General features: G+C 47.5%; 1 protein-coding gene across 3 annotated transcripts in view; it reads left to right on the forward strand.

The window, feature by feature from the left end:
- PC (pyruvate carboxylase) overlaps positions 1-16,801 on the forward strand; it is a 103,705-nt gene that overhangs the window by 33,564 nt on the left and 53,340 nt on the right. Inside the window, exon 1 of one of the 3 annotated variants that reach the window (XM_068978370.1) lies at positions 16,311-16,422. The exons of the other annotated variants lie outside the window; for them this stretch is intronic. The gene's annotated coding sequence lies outside the window, so the exon portion shown is untranslated. Of the gene's footprint in view, positions 1-16,310; positions 16,423-16,801 lie in introns of those variants that run through there. 3 annotated transcript variants of the gene reach the window in all.

Here is a 16,801-nt window from a genome sequence, read left to right on the forward strand (position 1 = left end):
GGCAGGTAGAGCCCAAGAGCACCTCTCCCTTGCCTTTCCCCCTCCTCCTGCCCTTCCCTCTGTGCCCTAGCTGCGGGCCTAGGGGCGTGGGGGTCCTGGCTCCATGGTAAAATAAGCTTAGTTGCCCCTGATAATTCTGCATACACACCTTCTTTCTGCCTCTGAGGCTCTGACTATTCCAGACAGAACCACCCTCCATCCGAATTCATTCCCCACATAGTATTATTCATTCAACTAGCGCCAGGCACCATGGTAACCTATGTCCTCATGGCTGTATCTGATGTGATCAATTCAGTATCACATGTGGAAGTTTGGGTCATCGATCGGTCTTTGACCTAATGCCTGTTTTATAAACTCATTTTCCTCATGAGTGACACAGTCCTTCTTCTCCAAAGGGCTGAGGCCTAGATTTCAATTTTGACCTCAATTCCAGGGGGAGCAGGGACCAGGCCCCCCGCTGCCGTCTCATTGTTTTCTCCATGGTGGGAGTTAGGGCCTCCCTCCGCCTTCACCTGTCTCCTTTTCCTAGCAGTGGTCCTCAGGATCGGCCCGTCCACTGCCTCTGGCCAGGAGCCCGTTGGGCTGTTGTCGTTACCGTGTCCCCCGCCCCTCGCTCCTCCCCGCAGGCAAAGGCTCCTCCTTCCTTCCCACCTTGTCCAGCTCTTGGAGGTCTCTGGAGAGTCCCTGACTCATCCAGGGTTCTGCAAAGATGCTCTTGAAGGGTGTGAGTGAAGAGGGAGTCTGAAAATAGGAAAAGAGTCTCCATGTATTTATCTGTTGAAGGGTTAGCAGTTCTGTTTTTGTTTTGGCTGCGCCCCGTGTTAGCTGGGGCGCACAGGATATTCATTGTGCATGTGGAATCTAGTGTGCCAACCAGGAACAGAACCCAGGCCCCTGCACTGGGAGCTCAGAGTCTTAACCACTGGACCACTGGGGAAGTCCCGCCATTCATTTATTTTACCTGGTGGCTTGAAACAGTCCACTTGGACCCATGATGCCAGCATTGTCTGAGTCTTTCCCAGGGACTCTCCTGAAGCTCTCTGGTTTCTGTGGGCGCTGGAGGCCCATGTGGGTGCTGGAGGCTTGCGGAGCTCGGCCTCGCTCCTCTCTGAACTTAGAGGCACTTCTGGACCGGAGAGCTTCAAGAAGAAGACCCGAGTGTTGCTCTCCTCTTGTCCTGGGCGCTCTCCACGTGGCGGGGGCTCTGCTCTGAGGCCAGGGTGAGCAGAACACGCGGAGGTTTAGGGGGCCGGGAGGGCTTTTATTCAGACTCTTATTTACTTGTTATTTTGCCTCTCATCTTCTCACCCATCACATCTCTCCATCCCCAAAAGAGACTTAGAAGTATTAACAGCAGAGCAGGCTTTTGTAGACTCAGGCCTGGTTTATTTACCTCCTTTCTGCAGGAGCTGCAGGTGGAGACAGGAGTTCTGATTGCCTTCACGAGAATTTTCCTTTAATGGAGAAGTACTCAGGAGGAGGAAAGAAGATTTTACTTGCTGTTTTCCTTACCACCTAGAGAGCTCATAGGCTTTAGAGACTGGGACATTTTGACTCAAGATTTTTCAGAGGAGGCTGGGCACTCAAAGGTGGACAGGAACACGTGCTAACTTAGGGGAGAGATGCCAGGATTCCAGTTTCTCCTCTCCCTGTGACAGGAGGTCCTCAGATAGTCCCAGCCCTAGGCAGCCCTTCCACCGACCTTCCCCACTGCCCACCCTGGGCTGTGAGTACTGCTGTTGCCTGGAAGGCTGAGGCAGGGGTGGGGGTGGGGGCTGAGGTGCCCCAGGTTACCCAAGTTCCGGCCAAAAAATTATCTTTCCCTGGTTATACAGAATGCCAACAGCTTTCCGGACCCTTTCCCTTTGTCAGCAACTTCCTTATTTCAGAGCAGTTGACATGCATTAATGTAGGTGTTAGATTACTCTGAAGCTTAGGTCTAGCTTAGGCAAAACACAGACATACCAGACAAAGCCCGAGAACAATGTACAAAGCGACAGACACAGCAACCACTAGAAAATGGGATCAGCCCCTGCAGGCCTGGTTCCTGTTTTCCTTGGAGCTTACTTCTGGAATTTCAGACCTGACCGCTTTTCTTGGCTTATCAATTTTCCACATCCTGGAACTCCTTATCCCAGGTAGGAAAAAGGGAGGGGCCTTCTCTGGAAATCTACACTGGTTTGACTTGGCCTTTACTGTAAGCAGGGGACATTACACTCCTCAGGGGGTCAGGGAGCTCATCTTGCAGACGGGTTGCCCGAGGTCACAAAGAGCTGGGCCTGGGGCCCTGGTGCTCTGCCACCCTGTGGAGTGCCGTGCTTCTCTTCCTTCAGGGTTTATTTGTTCTCTAAACATTTAGCCAGTGCCTGCCCAGGTATCTGCCCTGCTGGGCTTGGGATGTCCTTTTCATTATAGGGGACTGGAATGCAAAAGTAGGAAGTCAAGAAACACCTGGAGTAATAGGCAAATTTGGCCTTGGAATACGGAATGAACCAGGGCAAAGACTAATAGAGTTTTGCCAAGATAATACACTGGTCATAGCAAACACCCTCTTCCAACAACACCAGAGAAGACTCTACACATGGACATCACCAGACGGTCAACACCGAAATCAGATTGATTATATTTTCTGCAGCAAAAGATGGAGAAGCTCTATACAGTCAACAAAAACAAGACCAGGAGCTGACTGTGGCTCAGACCATGAACTCCTTATTACCAAATTCAGACTGAAATTGAAGAAAGCAGGGAAAATCACTAGACCATTCAGGTATGACCTAAATCAAATCCCTTATGATTATACAGTGGAAGTGAGAAATAGATTTAAGGGCCTAGATCTGATAGATAGAGTGCCTGATGAACTATGGAATGGGGTTCGTGACATTGTACAGAAGACAGGGATCAAGACCATCCCCATGGAAAAGAAATGCAAAAAAGCAAAATGGCTGTCTGGGGAAGCCTTACAAATAGCTGTGAAAAGAAGAGAAGTGAAAAGCCAGGGAGAAAAGGAAAGATATAAGCATCTGAATGCAGAGTTCCAAAGAATAGCAAGAAGAGATAAGAAAACCTTCCTCAGCGATCAATGCAAAGAAATAGAGGGAAACAACAGAATGGGAAAGACTAGAGATCTCTTCAAGAAAATTAGAGATACCAAGGGAACATTTCATGCAAAGATGGGCTCAATAAAGGACAGAAATGGCATGGACCTAACAGAAAGAAGATACTAAGAAGAGGTGGCAAGAATACACAGAAGAACTGTACAAAAAAGATCTTCACAATCCAGATAATCATGATGATGTGATCACTAATCTAGAGCCAGACATCCTGGAATGTGAAGTCAAGTGGGCCTTAGAAGCATCACTATGAACAAAGCTAGTGGAGGTGATGGAATTCCAGTAGAGCTATTTCAAATCCTGAAAGATGATGCTGTGAAAGTGCTGCACTCAATATGCCAGCAAATTTGGAAAACTCAGTAGTGGCCACAGGACTGGAAAAGGTCAGTTTTCATTCCAATCCCAAAGAAAGGCAATGCCAAAGAATGCTCAAACTACCGCACAATTGCACTCATCTCACATGCTAGTAAAGTAATGCTCAAAATTCTCCAAGACAGGCTTCAGCAATACATGAACCGTGAAATTCCTGATGTTCAAGCTGGTTTTAGAAAAGGCAGAGGAACCAGAGATCAAATTGCCAACATCCACTGGATCATGGAAAAAGCAAGAGAGTTCCAGAAAAACATCTATTTCTGCTTTCTTGACTATGCCAAAGCCTTTGACTGTGTGGAAAATTCTGAGAGAGATGGGAATACCAGACCACCTGACCTGCCTCTTGAGAAATCTGTATGCAGGTCAGGAAGCAACAGTTAGAACTGGACATGGAACAACAGACTGGTTCCAAATAGGAAAAGGAGTACGTCAAGGCTGTATATGGTCACCCTGCTTATTTAACTTATATGCAGAGTACATCATGAGAAACGCTGGACTGGAAGAAACACAAGCTGGAATCAAGATTGCCGGGAGAAATATCAATAACCTCAGATATGCAGATGACACCACCCTTATGGCAGAAAGTGAAGAGGAACTGAAAAGACTCTTGATGAACGTGAACGAGGAGAGTGAAAAAGTTGGCCTAAAGCTCAACATTCAGAAAACGAAGATCATGGCATCTGGTCCCATCACTCCATGGGAAATAGATGGGGAAACAGTGGAAACAGTGTCAGACTTTATTTTTTGGGGCTCCAAAATCACTGCAGATGGTGACTGCAGCCATGAAATTAAAAGACGCTTACTCCTTGGAAGGAAAGTTATGACCAACCCTGATAGCATATTCAAAAGCAGAGACATTACTTTGCAACTAAGGTCCATCTAGTCAAGGCTATGGTTTTTCCAGTAGTCATGTATGGATGTGAGAGTTGGACCGTGAAGAAGGCTGAGCGCTGAAGAATTGATGCTTTTGAACTGTGGTGTTGGAGAAGACTCTTGAGAGTCCCTTGGACTGCAAGGAGATGCAACCAATCCATTCTGAAGGAGATCAACCCTGGGATTTCTTTGGAAGGAATGATGCTAAAGCTGAAACTCCAGTACTTTGGCCACCTCATGCAAAGAGTTGACTCATTGGAAAAGACTTTGATGCTGGAAGGGATTGGGGGCAGGAGAAGAAGGGGACGACAGAGGATGAGATGGCTGGATGGCATCACTGACTCGATGAATGCGAGTCTGAGTGAACTCCGGGAGTTGGTGATGGATAGGGAGGCCTGGCGTGCTGCGATTCATGGGGTCGCAAAGAGTCGGACACGACTGAGCGACTGAACTGAACTGGGCTTGTGATGCCAAGGTTAGTAAGCCATGGTCTCAGGCCTGGCTGTGTAGGGAGCTACTTGTTGCCCCTGAACAGCCACATCAGTTGGGGTGTCAGGCTCCACTTAACTGTCTTTGGAGCACAGAGTGCATGAATAAATGTGCTTGGCAACCAGCAGAACAAGTGTTCCATCTATATCCATGAACCTGGCCTGCCCATCGCCAGGGAAAGACAGTGGGCTGCGTGGGATGGTGGGGGCACTCAGGAAGGATTCAGTGAATGAGATCTGGGTGCCTTCCCTGGAGATCTGGGGCCTATGCACAGAAAGCCTGGGGGCTGCCGGGAGAGCAAAGGAGGCGGTCTGGGCCCCTCAGAAAGCTCATTGGTTTTAGCCTGTCCCACCGGCAGTAGAGGGAGTTCTAGCAGAATCTATTGGTGGCTAAAAGCAGTGCTGGTTGCTGTGTTAGTTTAGGGGATGAGGAGCAGCAGCGACTGGAGCAGAGGTGGATGGCTGCTGGTATGAGAGGCTGAGCTGCTATGGGGAGGAAGGGTAGTTAGCACTTAGCTTGAAATGCTGAAAGATGAAGCAATAGCTGGTGCCTAGGCGAGGGCTGAGAAAGGAGAGTGAGCTGAATCTGGGGTCTTGGTGGACTGAAACCATCCTTCCCCCTCCCCTGTGCTCGCTCCTCAAGGTCAGGAAATCCCACCTGATCACTCACTCTACTGCTTTAGCACGAGACTCTGTCAGTATATTTGTCACAGAAAGCCTCAGAACCTAGCCGATGCCTCTCAAAGAACTGTTCCCCACGAGGCCAGCTGAGGCCTACTGCCCCTTTCCCACCAGCCCCCATGGAGGGGAGGACCCCTGCGCTGGGCCCTGAGTTGTCAGCAGCTAGCGCCAGCTGCAGGGGCCACTGTATAGCTGAGAGACACTTGAACTTGCTACCCAACCATTGCTCACCCTCTTCTTGGCCCCTTGGTACTTGCTGGAGTCACAGCAGGGAACCAGAAAGATGACCCTGATCTCCTGTCCTCAGGGAGACAGAAGGCCAGCTGCTGTGTGACTGCAGCCTGGATGTAAGGAGAGCACCTTCACCAGAGAGGGCCAGGAGAAGCCTCCCCTGCTGTGCTGTTATCTGCTTCCCAGCAGGCAGCGGCTGCCTGCGGATCTTCGCAGAACGCAGGGAACTGTGGGGAGGTTTCATGGCTCAAACTCTCAGTGAACTGGAGTGGGGGTGGGAGGAGCTATGGCAGCCACGCCCTCCTTGGCTGGAGCCACGCCCCTTCTCTGTCTGGCCTGATTTTGGATCTGTCTTCCAGGTGAGCCCCTTACCTTCTCGCGCACCCTAGGATCCCGGGTGGTACTGCTCCTAACCAGTTCACAGTATCACCGCCATGGTATCGTGTGAAGGTACTCTCCTTACATCAAGACTGCAGTTACACAGGAGCTCGCCTTCTGTCTGTCTCCCTGAGGACAGGAGATCAGGGTGTCTTTCTGGTTCCCTGCTGCGAGGAGCAAGGGGCCATTCCACCTGATGGCCTTCTCTGGTCCTTTAGCAGAGACTTTGGGATATTTGTCATGGAAGCCTTAGTACTTGGCCCAGTGCCTCTCGAGAAATTGTTCTCCATGAGGTAACATTCCGAACCCAGGCTGGGATCCACATCAGTCCCTTTGGGGTGTTCTCAACCCTCTGCCCTGTGCAGGGACAACCAGATGTCCTGTGGGGTTGTCCCTGGGCCCGAAGTCCAGTCTCCATTCTAGGAGGGCAGCTTCCACTGCTGACCACAGGATTTCGTGTGTAGGATTGTGTTAGGTTGCGTAGCCAAAATGGTGTTGACATACTCCTTTTGAGTGACTCAAGTTTTTTCTTAGGTGTGGGGATTTCCCCTGCCCCCCTCCAAGTATTTGCCTGGGACTGCACATATCCTAGGGCAGCCCTGTCCAGGGTCTTCCCCTCAGGGCTTCCAGCTCTGCCTAGCTGCCCTCAGCCTGGACTGGAAAATAGGATAAAGGCCTATTGTTTGTCCCTCAGGCCTGAATGGCGCTCTGTTTCTTCTTTCAGCTCCCAGGCCAGCTGCAGTTGTAACAGTCTAGTCACAAATGAGAAATCCGTTCCCACCCTGACTTCACATTGTTTTACTGGGATCCTGGGAGGATAAGGCTTTGAGCCAACATGGAGTCTTGTGTTGGTCGCTGCTGGGTGGGAGCTGATAGCTAAGGTGCTGAGAGGGGGGCCTTTCCTACCAAGAGACCTTAGTTTGCAGAAAGGAACAGGGAGAAAACCCTTCTGTTCACATTGACCTAAAGGGGCTGGATGGTAGGAATCTAGGCTAGCTGTGACTGGAGGAAGGGGCTGGGTGGGAATGCAGAGAACTGGTAGAAAGGCCCCCTGCCAGGTGAACTGGGACTGAGGGCAGCTGGGCAGTCATGGTGATGCACTTGCTGCCCTCTTGGCTTTCTTCTTTGCCTCCTGCCATCCTTCCCCAGCCACACGCATCCTGCTTCACCCAGTCTAGTGCTGAGCTGGAGAACAATCTTGAGACTGTGGGGCCGAGAGAAAACAAGCAGAGAGTTTGTCTATAAGACTGAAACCACAGGAAGTGATCTGCTCAGCTGAAACGCTTTGGCCCTTTAAGCCTGTTAAATATAGGGTGCTGAGGTCAGCCCACCTGCCCTGACCCAGTGCGGGAATCACAGCGCTGCGCTCGCCTCCGCTGCCTCCCCTGTCACAAAGTGAAGAATCCTGTTTGCTTGATTTTAAAGTTGTTTTTCCTTCTCTCAGTCCACAGGGAGTGGCCTCCTAAACCTAGTTTCTCAGGTGGGGTCCCTGGGTCCCTGCAGGTCCTCAAAGGGGCCCCTGAGTCAGATTTTCATATAATACTAGGAAATTACTTGCCTTTTTCACTGTGTTCACGTTTGCACCAATAGTGTATAAGAAATGGTGGGCAAATGGCTGGCAGCTTGAGAGGAATTGGGGTGGATCTCTTCACCTCCACACATTTGCAGTTCAAAAGAGCCAGCTTACGGAACTTCCCTGGCAATCCAGTGGTTAAGGCTTTGCATTTTCAATGCAGAGGCGTGGGTTTGATCACTGGTCAGAGAACTAAGATCCCACATGCAAGGTGGCATGGCCAAAAAAAAGCCAGCTTCAGTTAAGGCTGGTCGTGATGAAGCAGTAAAATGAACACATTTTATTAACTCTGTGCTTGTGTGCAGTTCTTTGACATTCTGTGTGCTGACATGGGAAGTAAATGGACTGTATTGGCTGGCTCAGGGGAAAGCACTTCTGGGGTTTTTGAGTTACAAGCTGAACTCAAAAAACCCTTTTTCCAGGAGATGCTATTTTTACTTGCAAATAACTAGTAGCCATGGTTATTCAGACTTGGGTACCTGACAAACTTTCTCTTGAAAATGAATGTAGTGAGTCTGTTGCTTCAAAGAAAACAACCACCAGTATTTGTTGCTAATGGTAAAATTAGAGCTTTCAAGCCAAAATTAGAACTTTGGAAAGCTAATATCCATCCTCTTGAGCTTGACAGCTTGTCAATACTTAAAAGTTTTCTGATGAGATTGGTGATATGACACCTATGACATCTTGGCATTTTATTATAAAGTGTGTCAACATCTTGAAGATCAGCATAATTCAGTAAACTGATATTTTCCAGATGACCAGGATATGAAGTTACAAAATTATGTTGGAAAGAGGCCCACTTGGAATTTAAGAAAGGCCAATGGATTTTAACATAACAGTAAAGTTCATAGGGTTTCATATTTCACACTATAATTTAGTATTTGGCAAGTTTTGATACAGTACCAAACAGTGGTATCCACAGTTGTCAGAAAAAGCTATGAAAATATTGCTGCTGTTGTTGTTCAGTCGCTCAGTAATGTCCGACTCTTTGCGGCCCCATGGACTGCAGCACGCCAGGCTTCCCTGTCCTTCATCATCTCCCAGAGCGCGCTCAAACTCACATCCATTGAATTGGTAAAGCCATCCAACCATCTCATCCTCTGTCATCCCTTTCTCCTGACTTCAGTCGTTCCCAGCATCAGGGTCATTTCTAATGAGTTGGCTTATTAGCATAGTCAGTGAAGCAGAAGTAGATGTTTTTTAGAATTCTCTTGCTTTTTCTATGATCCAGCGGATGTTGGCAATTTGATCTCTGGTTCCTCTGCCTTTTCTAAATCCAGCTTGAACACCTGGGAGTTCTCAGTTCACTTTCTGTTGAAGCCTAGCTTGGAGAATTTTGAGGATTACCTTGCTAGTATGTGAAATGAGTGCAATTGTACCGTAGTTTGAGCATTCTTTGGCATTGCTTTTCTTTGGGATTGGAGTGAAAACTGACCTTTTCCAGTCCTGTGGCCACTGCTGAGTTTTCCAAATTTGCTGGCTTGTTGAGTGCAGCACCTTCACAGCATCATCTTTTACAGTTTGACATAACTCAGCTGGAATTCCGTCACCTCCACTAGCTTTGTTTGTAGTGATGCTTCCTGAAGCCCACTTGACTTCGTACTCCAAGATGTCTGGCTCTAGGTGAGTAATCACACCATCGTGGTTATCTGGGTCATGAAGATCTTTTCTGTATGGTTCTTCTGTGAGTTCTTGCCACTTTTCTTAATCTCTTCGCATCTGTTAGGTCCATACCGTTTCTGTCCTTTATTGTGCCCATCTTTGCATTAAATGTTCCATGGTGTCTCTAATTTTCATGAAGAGATGTCTAGTCTTTCCCGTTCTATTGTTTTCCTCTATTTCTTTGGATTGTTCACTTAGGAAGGCTTTCTTATCTATCTTTGTTATTCTTTGAACTCTGTATTCAGATGGATATGTCTTCCCTTTTCTCCTTTGCCTTTTGCTTCTCTTCTTTTCTCAGCTATTTGTAAGGCCTCCTCAGACAACCATTTTGCCTTTTTGCATTTGTTTTTCTTTGGAATGGTTTTGATTACCACCTCCTGTATAATGTTACGAACCTCTGTCCATAGTTCTTCAGGCACTCTATCTAATCCCTTGAATCTATTTGTCACTTCCACTGTATAATCATAAGGGATTTGATTTAGGTCATACCTGAATGGGCTAGTGGTTTTCCCTACTTTCTTCAATTTAAGTCTGAATTTTGCAATAACGAGTTCATGATCTGAGCCACAGTCAGCTCCCAATCTTGTTTTTGCTGACTGTATTGCAAAGAATATAATCAGTATGATTTCAGTCTGATTTCACCAGTATTGACTATCTGGTGATATCCATGTGTAGAGTTGTCTTTTGTGTTGTTGGAAGAGGGTGTTTGCTACAACTAGTGTGTTCTCTGGGCAGAAATTCTGTTAGCCTCTGCCCTGCTTCATTTTGTACTCCAGGGCCAAACTTGCCTGTTACTCCAGGTATGTCTGGCCTTCCTGCTTCTGCATTCCAGTTCCCGTTTTATAAAAAGGACATCTTTTTTTGATGTTAGTTCTAGAATATGAAAATATTACTTCCTAAAAAAGGAAATTACTCCCATTTGCATTTTCTTAAGACTAATTATATTAAGCATCTTTTCTTATGCTTACCGCCCATTTGTATGTCTTCTTTGGAGAAATGTATATTCAAATCTGTTGCCCGTTTTTAGTTGTGTTGTTTTTGTTTTGAGTTATGAGAGTTCTTTATATATCCTGGATATTAGACTCTCATCAGATTATGTGATTTATAAAGCTATTCTCCCATTCTGTGGTTTGTCTTTTTCACTTTCTTGCTGGGGTCGTTGAAAGCACAAAAGTTTCATTTTGACAAAGCCAGTTTATCTTTTTTTTTTTTGATTGCTTGTGCTTTTGCTGTCATAGCTAAGAAACCATTGCTTAATCCAAAGCCACAAGGATTTATATTTTTTTCTAAGATTTTTACAGTTTTAGACCTTAAATTTAAGTCTTTGATTCATTTTGTGTGAGTTTCTGTAGATGGTGTGAGATAGGGGTGCAGTTTCATTCTTTTGCATCTGTATATCTAGGTGTTTTCCAGCACCATTTGTTGAATTGTCTTGATGCCCTGTTGAAGATCAGTTGACTGTAAATGTGAGAGCTTTCTGGATCCTCATTTCCATTCCACTGATCTCTGTCTGTCCATATCCAGTTCCACACTGTTTTTGATTACTGTAACCTTGTAGTGGGTTTTGAAATTGGCAAGTATGAGTCCTTCAATTGTTTGCTTTTTCATTATTATTATTTTTGCTGTTCTAGTTCCTTTGCATTTAAATGTGGATTTTATTTTTTTAAAGAGTTTTTTTATGTGGATCATTTGAGCTATTTAAAATCTTAAAAGATGATGCCGTGAAGGTGCTGCACACAATATGCCAGCAAATTTGGAAAACTCAGTAATGGCCACAGGACTAGGAAAGGTCCATTTTCATCCCAATCGCAAAGAAAGGCAATGCCAAAGAATGTTCAAACTACCATACAGTTGCGCTCATTTCACATGATAGGAAGGTAATACTCAAAATCCTTCAAGTTAGGCATCAACAGTACATGAACTGAGAACTACCAGATGTTCAAGCTGAATTTAGGAAGAGCAGAGGAGCCAGAGATCAAATTGCCAACATCTGCTGGATCATAGAGAAAGCAAGGGAATCACAGAAAAACGTCTACTTCTATTTCATTGACTATGCTAAAGCATTCAACAGTGTAGATCACAACAAACTGTGGAAAATTCTTAAAGAGATGGGGATACTAGACCTCCTTATCTGTCTCCTGAGAAACCTGTATGCCGGTCAAGAAGCAACAGTTAGAACCAGACATGGAACAATGGGCTGGTTCCAAATTGGGAACGGAGTACATCCAATCTCTATATTGCCTCCCTGCTTAGTTAACTTCTATACAGAATATATCATGCAAAATGCCGGGCTGGATGAATCACAAGCTGGAATCAGGGTTGCTGGGAGAAATATTAACCTCAGAAATGCAGATGATACCTCTCTAATGGCGTCAAGCAAAGGAGGAGCTAAAGAGACTCTTGATGAGGGTGAAAGGAGAGTGAAAAAGCTGGCTTAAAACTCAACATTCAAAAAACTAAGATCATGGCAACCAGTCCCATCACTTCATGGCAAAAAGATGGGGGAAAAGTGGAAACAGTGGCAAATTTTATTTTCTTGGGCTCCAAAATCACTGCAGGTGGTGACTTCATCCATGAAATTAAAAGACACTTGCTCCTTGGAAGAAAAGCTATGACAAACCCAGACAATGTATTAAAAAGTAGAGACATTACTTTGCTGACGAAGGTCTGTATAGTCCTTTGGTTTTTCCAGTAGTCATGTATGGATGTGAGAGTTGGACAATAAAGAAGGGTGAGCACCAAAGAATTGATGCTTTTGAACTGTGGTGTTGGAGAAGACTCTTGAGAGTTCCTCGGACTGCAAGGAGAACAAACCAGTCAATCCTAAAGGAAATCAACTCTAAATATTCATTGGAAGGACTAATGCTGAAGCTGAAGCTCCAATATTTTGGCCACCTGATGTGAAGAGCTGACTCATTGGAAAAGACCCTGATGTTGGGAAAAATTGAGGGCAGGAGAAGGGGGCAACACAGGATGAGATGGTTGGATGGCATCACTGACTCGATGGACGTGGGTTTGAGCAAACTCAGGGAGATAGTGAAGGATAGGGAAGCCTGGCATGCTGCAGTCTGTGGGGTCACAAAGAGTCAGACATGACTTAGAAACTGAACAATGACAATTTTTTTAAAGACTTGATTTGAATTTGTTACAATATTGTTTTTGTTTTTTATTTTTTGGCCAAGCAGCATGTGGGATCCTAGCTTCCTGAGCAGGGGTCAGACTCTTGCACTCCCTGTGTCGGAAGGCACAGTCTTAAGCACTGGGCCACCAGGGAAGTCCCCTCATGTAGATTTTCCAATCATCTTGTCAGTTTCCAGTAAAGTCAGCTGCTGTTTTTGATAGAGATGGCAGGCATTGAAACTGTAGATCAACTGGGGGAGTATTGCCATTTTAACACTTAAGTCTCTGATCCATGAACGTGAGGAGTTTTTCCTTTTGATTAGGTCTCTACAGCCATTCAATGATACTTTTTTAGTTTTCAGCAAACCAGCCGGCATTTCTTTCATTAAATTTGTTCCTCTGAACTTTATTCTTCTGATACTTGTCTTACTGTGTACTGATTTACCTTTATCTTGTTTACCCCTCACCCCCACGCTCTCCTCTCAACTCGGCTGAGTCTTCATAGAGCCTGGCACCTGGATCGCACAGTGCACTGCAGTAAAGGTTTTATGGTTTATTATTTTTTAAAATCCACACTGTCTTTGTGAAGGAGGCATGGTTATTACTATCCCTGGCCTAATTGGTTGAAGAAACTGAAGCCTGGTATGCAAAGTGACTCTCAGCCCAACACTGTTAAAGGTAGCAGAGGGAGGACCAGGGTGTTTCTCACTCACGGCTCCTTCCAGTCATCATCCTGTGTGAGATTGATGCTCTGTTCTTGGCTCCCAGGCTTGTTTCCATGTCACTGCTTCTTTTATCTTGAGCCCCAGGACGTGATGAGAGGAGAGAAGGATTAACTCTGATATTACAAGGACTGACCCTTGGGATCACTTTTCTGGGCATCTCTAATGTGCCAGGCTCTCTAGGGATTTCAAAAACCCATGACCTCATTAAGCTCTCAGAGCAGCTTTATAAGATGACTCATTATAGATGAGGAAACTAAGGTTCGAAGGGTCATGTCAACTTTTAAGTCAAAGCGGGAATTACGTGCTTGAGCTGCAGCTCAGCACAGTTCCCAGAGCTCAGGGTGTGGCGCTGGATGGCGTGCACAGTGGAGGAGGAGAATGCGGGTTTCGTGGAAATTGTGAGGCTCCAGTGTTGGGTTAGGTCAATCCAGAAACATTTGCTCATTGGCCTAGAACTGACACCTCAAAGTGGTGGGTTTGTCTAATCCTTCCGACGGTGATGGAGAGCTTACAGAGGCCTGGAAACAGCCCCTGGGATCTTTTGCCCTGTGGTGTAGTCCTGTGGTGATTAACTCTAATGGTGGAAGCTCGTTTGCCACGTGTAGGTCTTGCCTCTACCTTCCGCATGGTGAATTCTTAAAGTGCAAGGGTCATCACCTTCTATCTTGGTTTCTCCGTAGCACGTAGCACTGTTTCTGTTACCTGGTGGGCATTCCTTATAAGTTCTCTCTTTTTTTTTTCTTCCAAACTTTAAACTTTTTGTTTTGTGTTGGGGTATAGCCAATTAACTATATCGTGGTAGTTTTAGGTGAACAGCAAAGGGACTCACAGGTATCCATTCTCCCCCAAACTTCCCTTCCATCCAAGCTGCCATATAACAGTAAGCAGAGTTCCCTGCGCTATCCAGTAGGTCCTTATTGTTACCCATTTTGAAAATAGCAGTGTGTACATGACCCGACCTTCCTCTTTGAATAAATGGAAGACAGTCTGTCTGCTTGCTTTTGCTCCGTAGAAGTCGCAGACTTGCAACGCCTCTGTGGCTGGATTTGGTAGAGAACAGGGGACTGAGGCCATTAGTCATAGACGGGCCCAGCTGCTCCGGTGGTACGGGACAAGAGGCTTGGGACGGAAGCAGGATCTGCCTCTCGTTGCCCACCTTTCCCCATCCAGAGAGCCGAGTACAGACCAATGTCTTGCCTCTGCAGAGTCCCTGATGGGAAGTCTGTCTGTCATACCTGTGGACAACAGCGTTGTTTCCGTATCCGAGCAACCCTTATGAACCAGAGCAGCAGTGAGTAACTTTGCCATCAGTTTACCTGAGGCAGACCCTTCTCCCCTCCTCCACTTCTGTTTCCTAAGTTAAAGAAAACAGCCGTGAAGAAGCAGTAATTGGTGGCCTTGGTGGTGTTTCACAACTGCATAGGAAGTTAGTTGCCGCAGTTTCCAGTGCTGGAAGTTCTGTTCTGCTTAGACTGAAAACAGCAGGAAGGATGATTTTGTGTCTCTGTGATGCAGGTGGGGGGTGGGGAGCCTGCCTTTCTCTCCAGCCTTGTTGTGGCAACTGGTGTCCCAGCCACACCAAGCCATGCGTGGCTTGTGAACTCGTAAAGCCAGGCGGCCTCCCTGTCACAACACTCCCTCTTCCTGGAACACTTCTTCCTGCTTCCCTGCCAGGCCACCTGTCAGCCTCTTCCTTAGCCTCCAGGGTTATCTCTGGATCCCTTTCCTGCTGCTGTTGAATAGAACGTGGCTATTCATAATAACCAGATCCTTTGAGCCCCAACAAACAACTGTGCAACGTATGTGTTAATCCCCGCTTTACAGATGACAAACCATTTTTCTGTTCCCAGACAGAGCCTTTCACTGGAATGTCATTCTGGCCTCATCTCCCAGGATCTCCAGCTGCCTATAATTTGCAGGGTCTAGGAGTGGTTCTCACCCTGCCTTGGTGGGCCGGAGGGGAGTCACGAGGCTACCTGTTGTCAGCTCTGGAGAAAGATGGAGAAGAGGTGGAAACAGAAGTACCTGTGTGGGTCAGGATCTGGATCCTAGAGGAGTGAGCAAGCTCCCTGCCCCACTGTGCTTTCACTTAATTTGTGGGCTCCCGGAGGCTCCTGTGATGTGGACCTCTGCCTGACTTAGGGGCCAGGCGCGCCCCCATTTCATTAGCAGGCTCAGCACACCAACTTAACTGGGCACCACTTGCCATGTCAGTTGGACACGTGGAGCCAGAGAAAGCCCTCTCTGACTAATTAACCTTGGGTTCTGGACACTAAGCAAAGTGTTAGGACAGTGAGTTATTGCCTCTGCTTCCTCCAAGAACGCGTCAGGGCTGAGGTCGGTTTGTCTTTTGTTTTGGTGGTAGCGGGTGGCGCCCAGTGGGTGGGCGCTCTCTTCCTGTTCTTGACTGGCCCAGTCTTTGGGAGAACAGTACCTTAAATGAACTGGTCTGGGTGGGCTCAGTAGTGGGGGCAAGCCTTTTAAAACCTTGCTAAGGGAGTTCCCTGGTGGTCTAGTGGTTAGGATTCGGCGCTTTCACTGTCGTTGCCCAGGTTCAGTCCCTGGTTGGGGGCAAGCTGCACAGTGTGGCCAAAAATTAAATTAAAAAAATAAAACCCTTGCTCACACCAGGTCAACAGCCCGTAAGAGCCACGAGGTGACATGTGCCCTTGCGAGGAATCCAGTCTCCTGGCCCATGATGTCACCTGTTCCCAGGGGACAGCCTGAGACATCCTGAGGACTCAGCAGGAGGAGAAGGACATTAGATGCCTCAGTTTTTCTGCTCCCGTGGGATCCTCTGCTCCTCTTCTTGGGCCAGAAGGTCCCTCTCCTGCCCAGCTCTCCATCCCTGGCCTGCTCCTCCGCCCCCTGTAAAACCCAAACACACTGCCCTTTAATCCTTCCGCCAGAACCCTCGGGCAGCGGCTTTTCACCGCCTCCTCCCAACTCACCCCTGACCTGATTTTGTGTTTTTTGCCTTTTCTCAAACAGTCTGTTCAAGGTCTAGTCGTGAGCTGGAGATTGGCTCACAAGCAGCCTCTCTCTCCCCTGAGCCGTAAGGGAGGGGGCAGTTCTGGAAAGTCATTGACAGAGGCTTAACCCAGAGCGTCACTTATAAACAGGCAGCCGGCAGAGGGCCCAGACTTGGGTGTTTGCTCCGGCACCGAGGACAGCGTGGCCTCCCTGGGCCCTGCGGACCAGCTGCCGCGGTAAGGGGACCACCCTCAGTGCCTCCAGGTTGCTCTCCTGGGGGGGCGTGCACGCACTGTGGCCGCCGTTTCTCTCCTCTCTGGAAGTTGGCAGCCTTCTCATACTTGGGAAAGGAGACGGCAGGGGGATTCTGGGGCAGGAACCTGGGAGGGCTGGGCTGGACCATTGCTCACGGGCCAGTGGGGACACTGGTCAGGGGTGGGCAAAACTGAGGAGCCCAAGGAAGACAAACCCTACCTGACGGTCAGAAGGGGTTCTGCCCAAGACCTGGGGACAGAGGAAGATGGGCCGTGGGTCCTGGAGCTCTGGGCCAGAATGACTTTGTGTGGTGGCAGCATCTAGGGGAAAGGCCACCTGGTTCCTTTGCCTGGGGTCCCT

The sequence above is a fragment of the Capricornis sumatraensis genome, chromosome 8 (assembly GCF_032405125.1).
Source record: "Capricornis sumatraensis isolate serow.1 chromosome 8, serow.2, whole genome shotgun sequence".
NCBI lineage: Eukaryota > Metazoa > Chordata > Mammalia > Artiodactyla > Bovidae > Capricornis > Capricornis sumatraensis.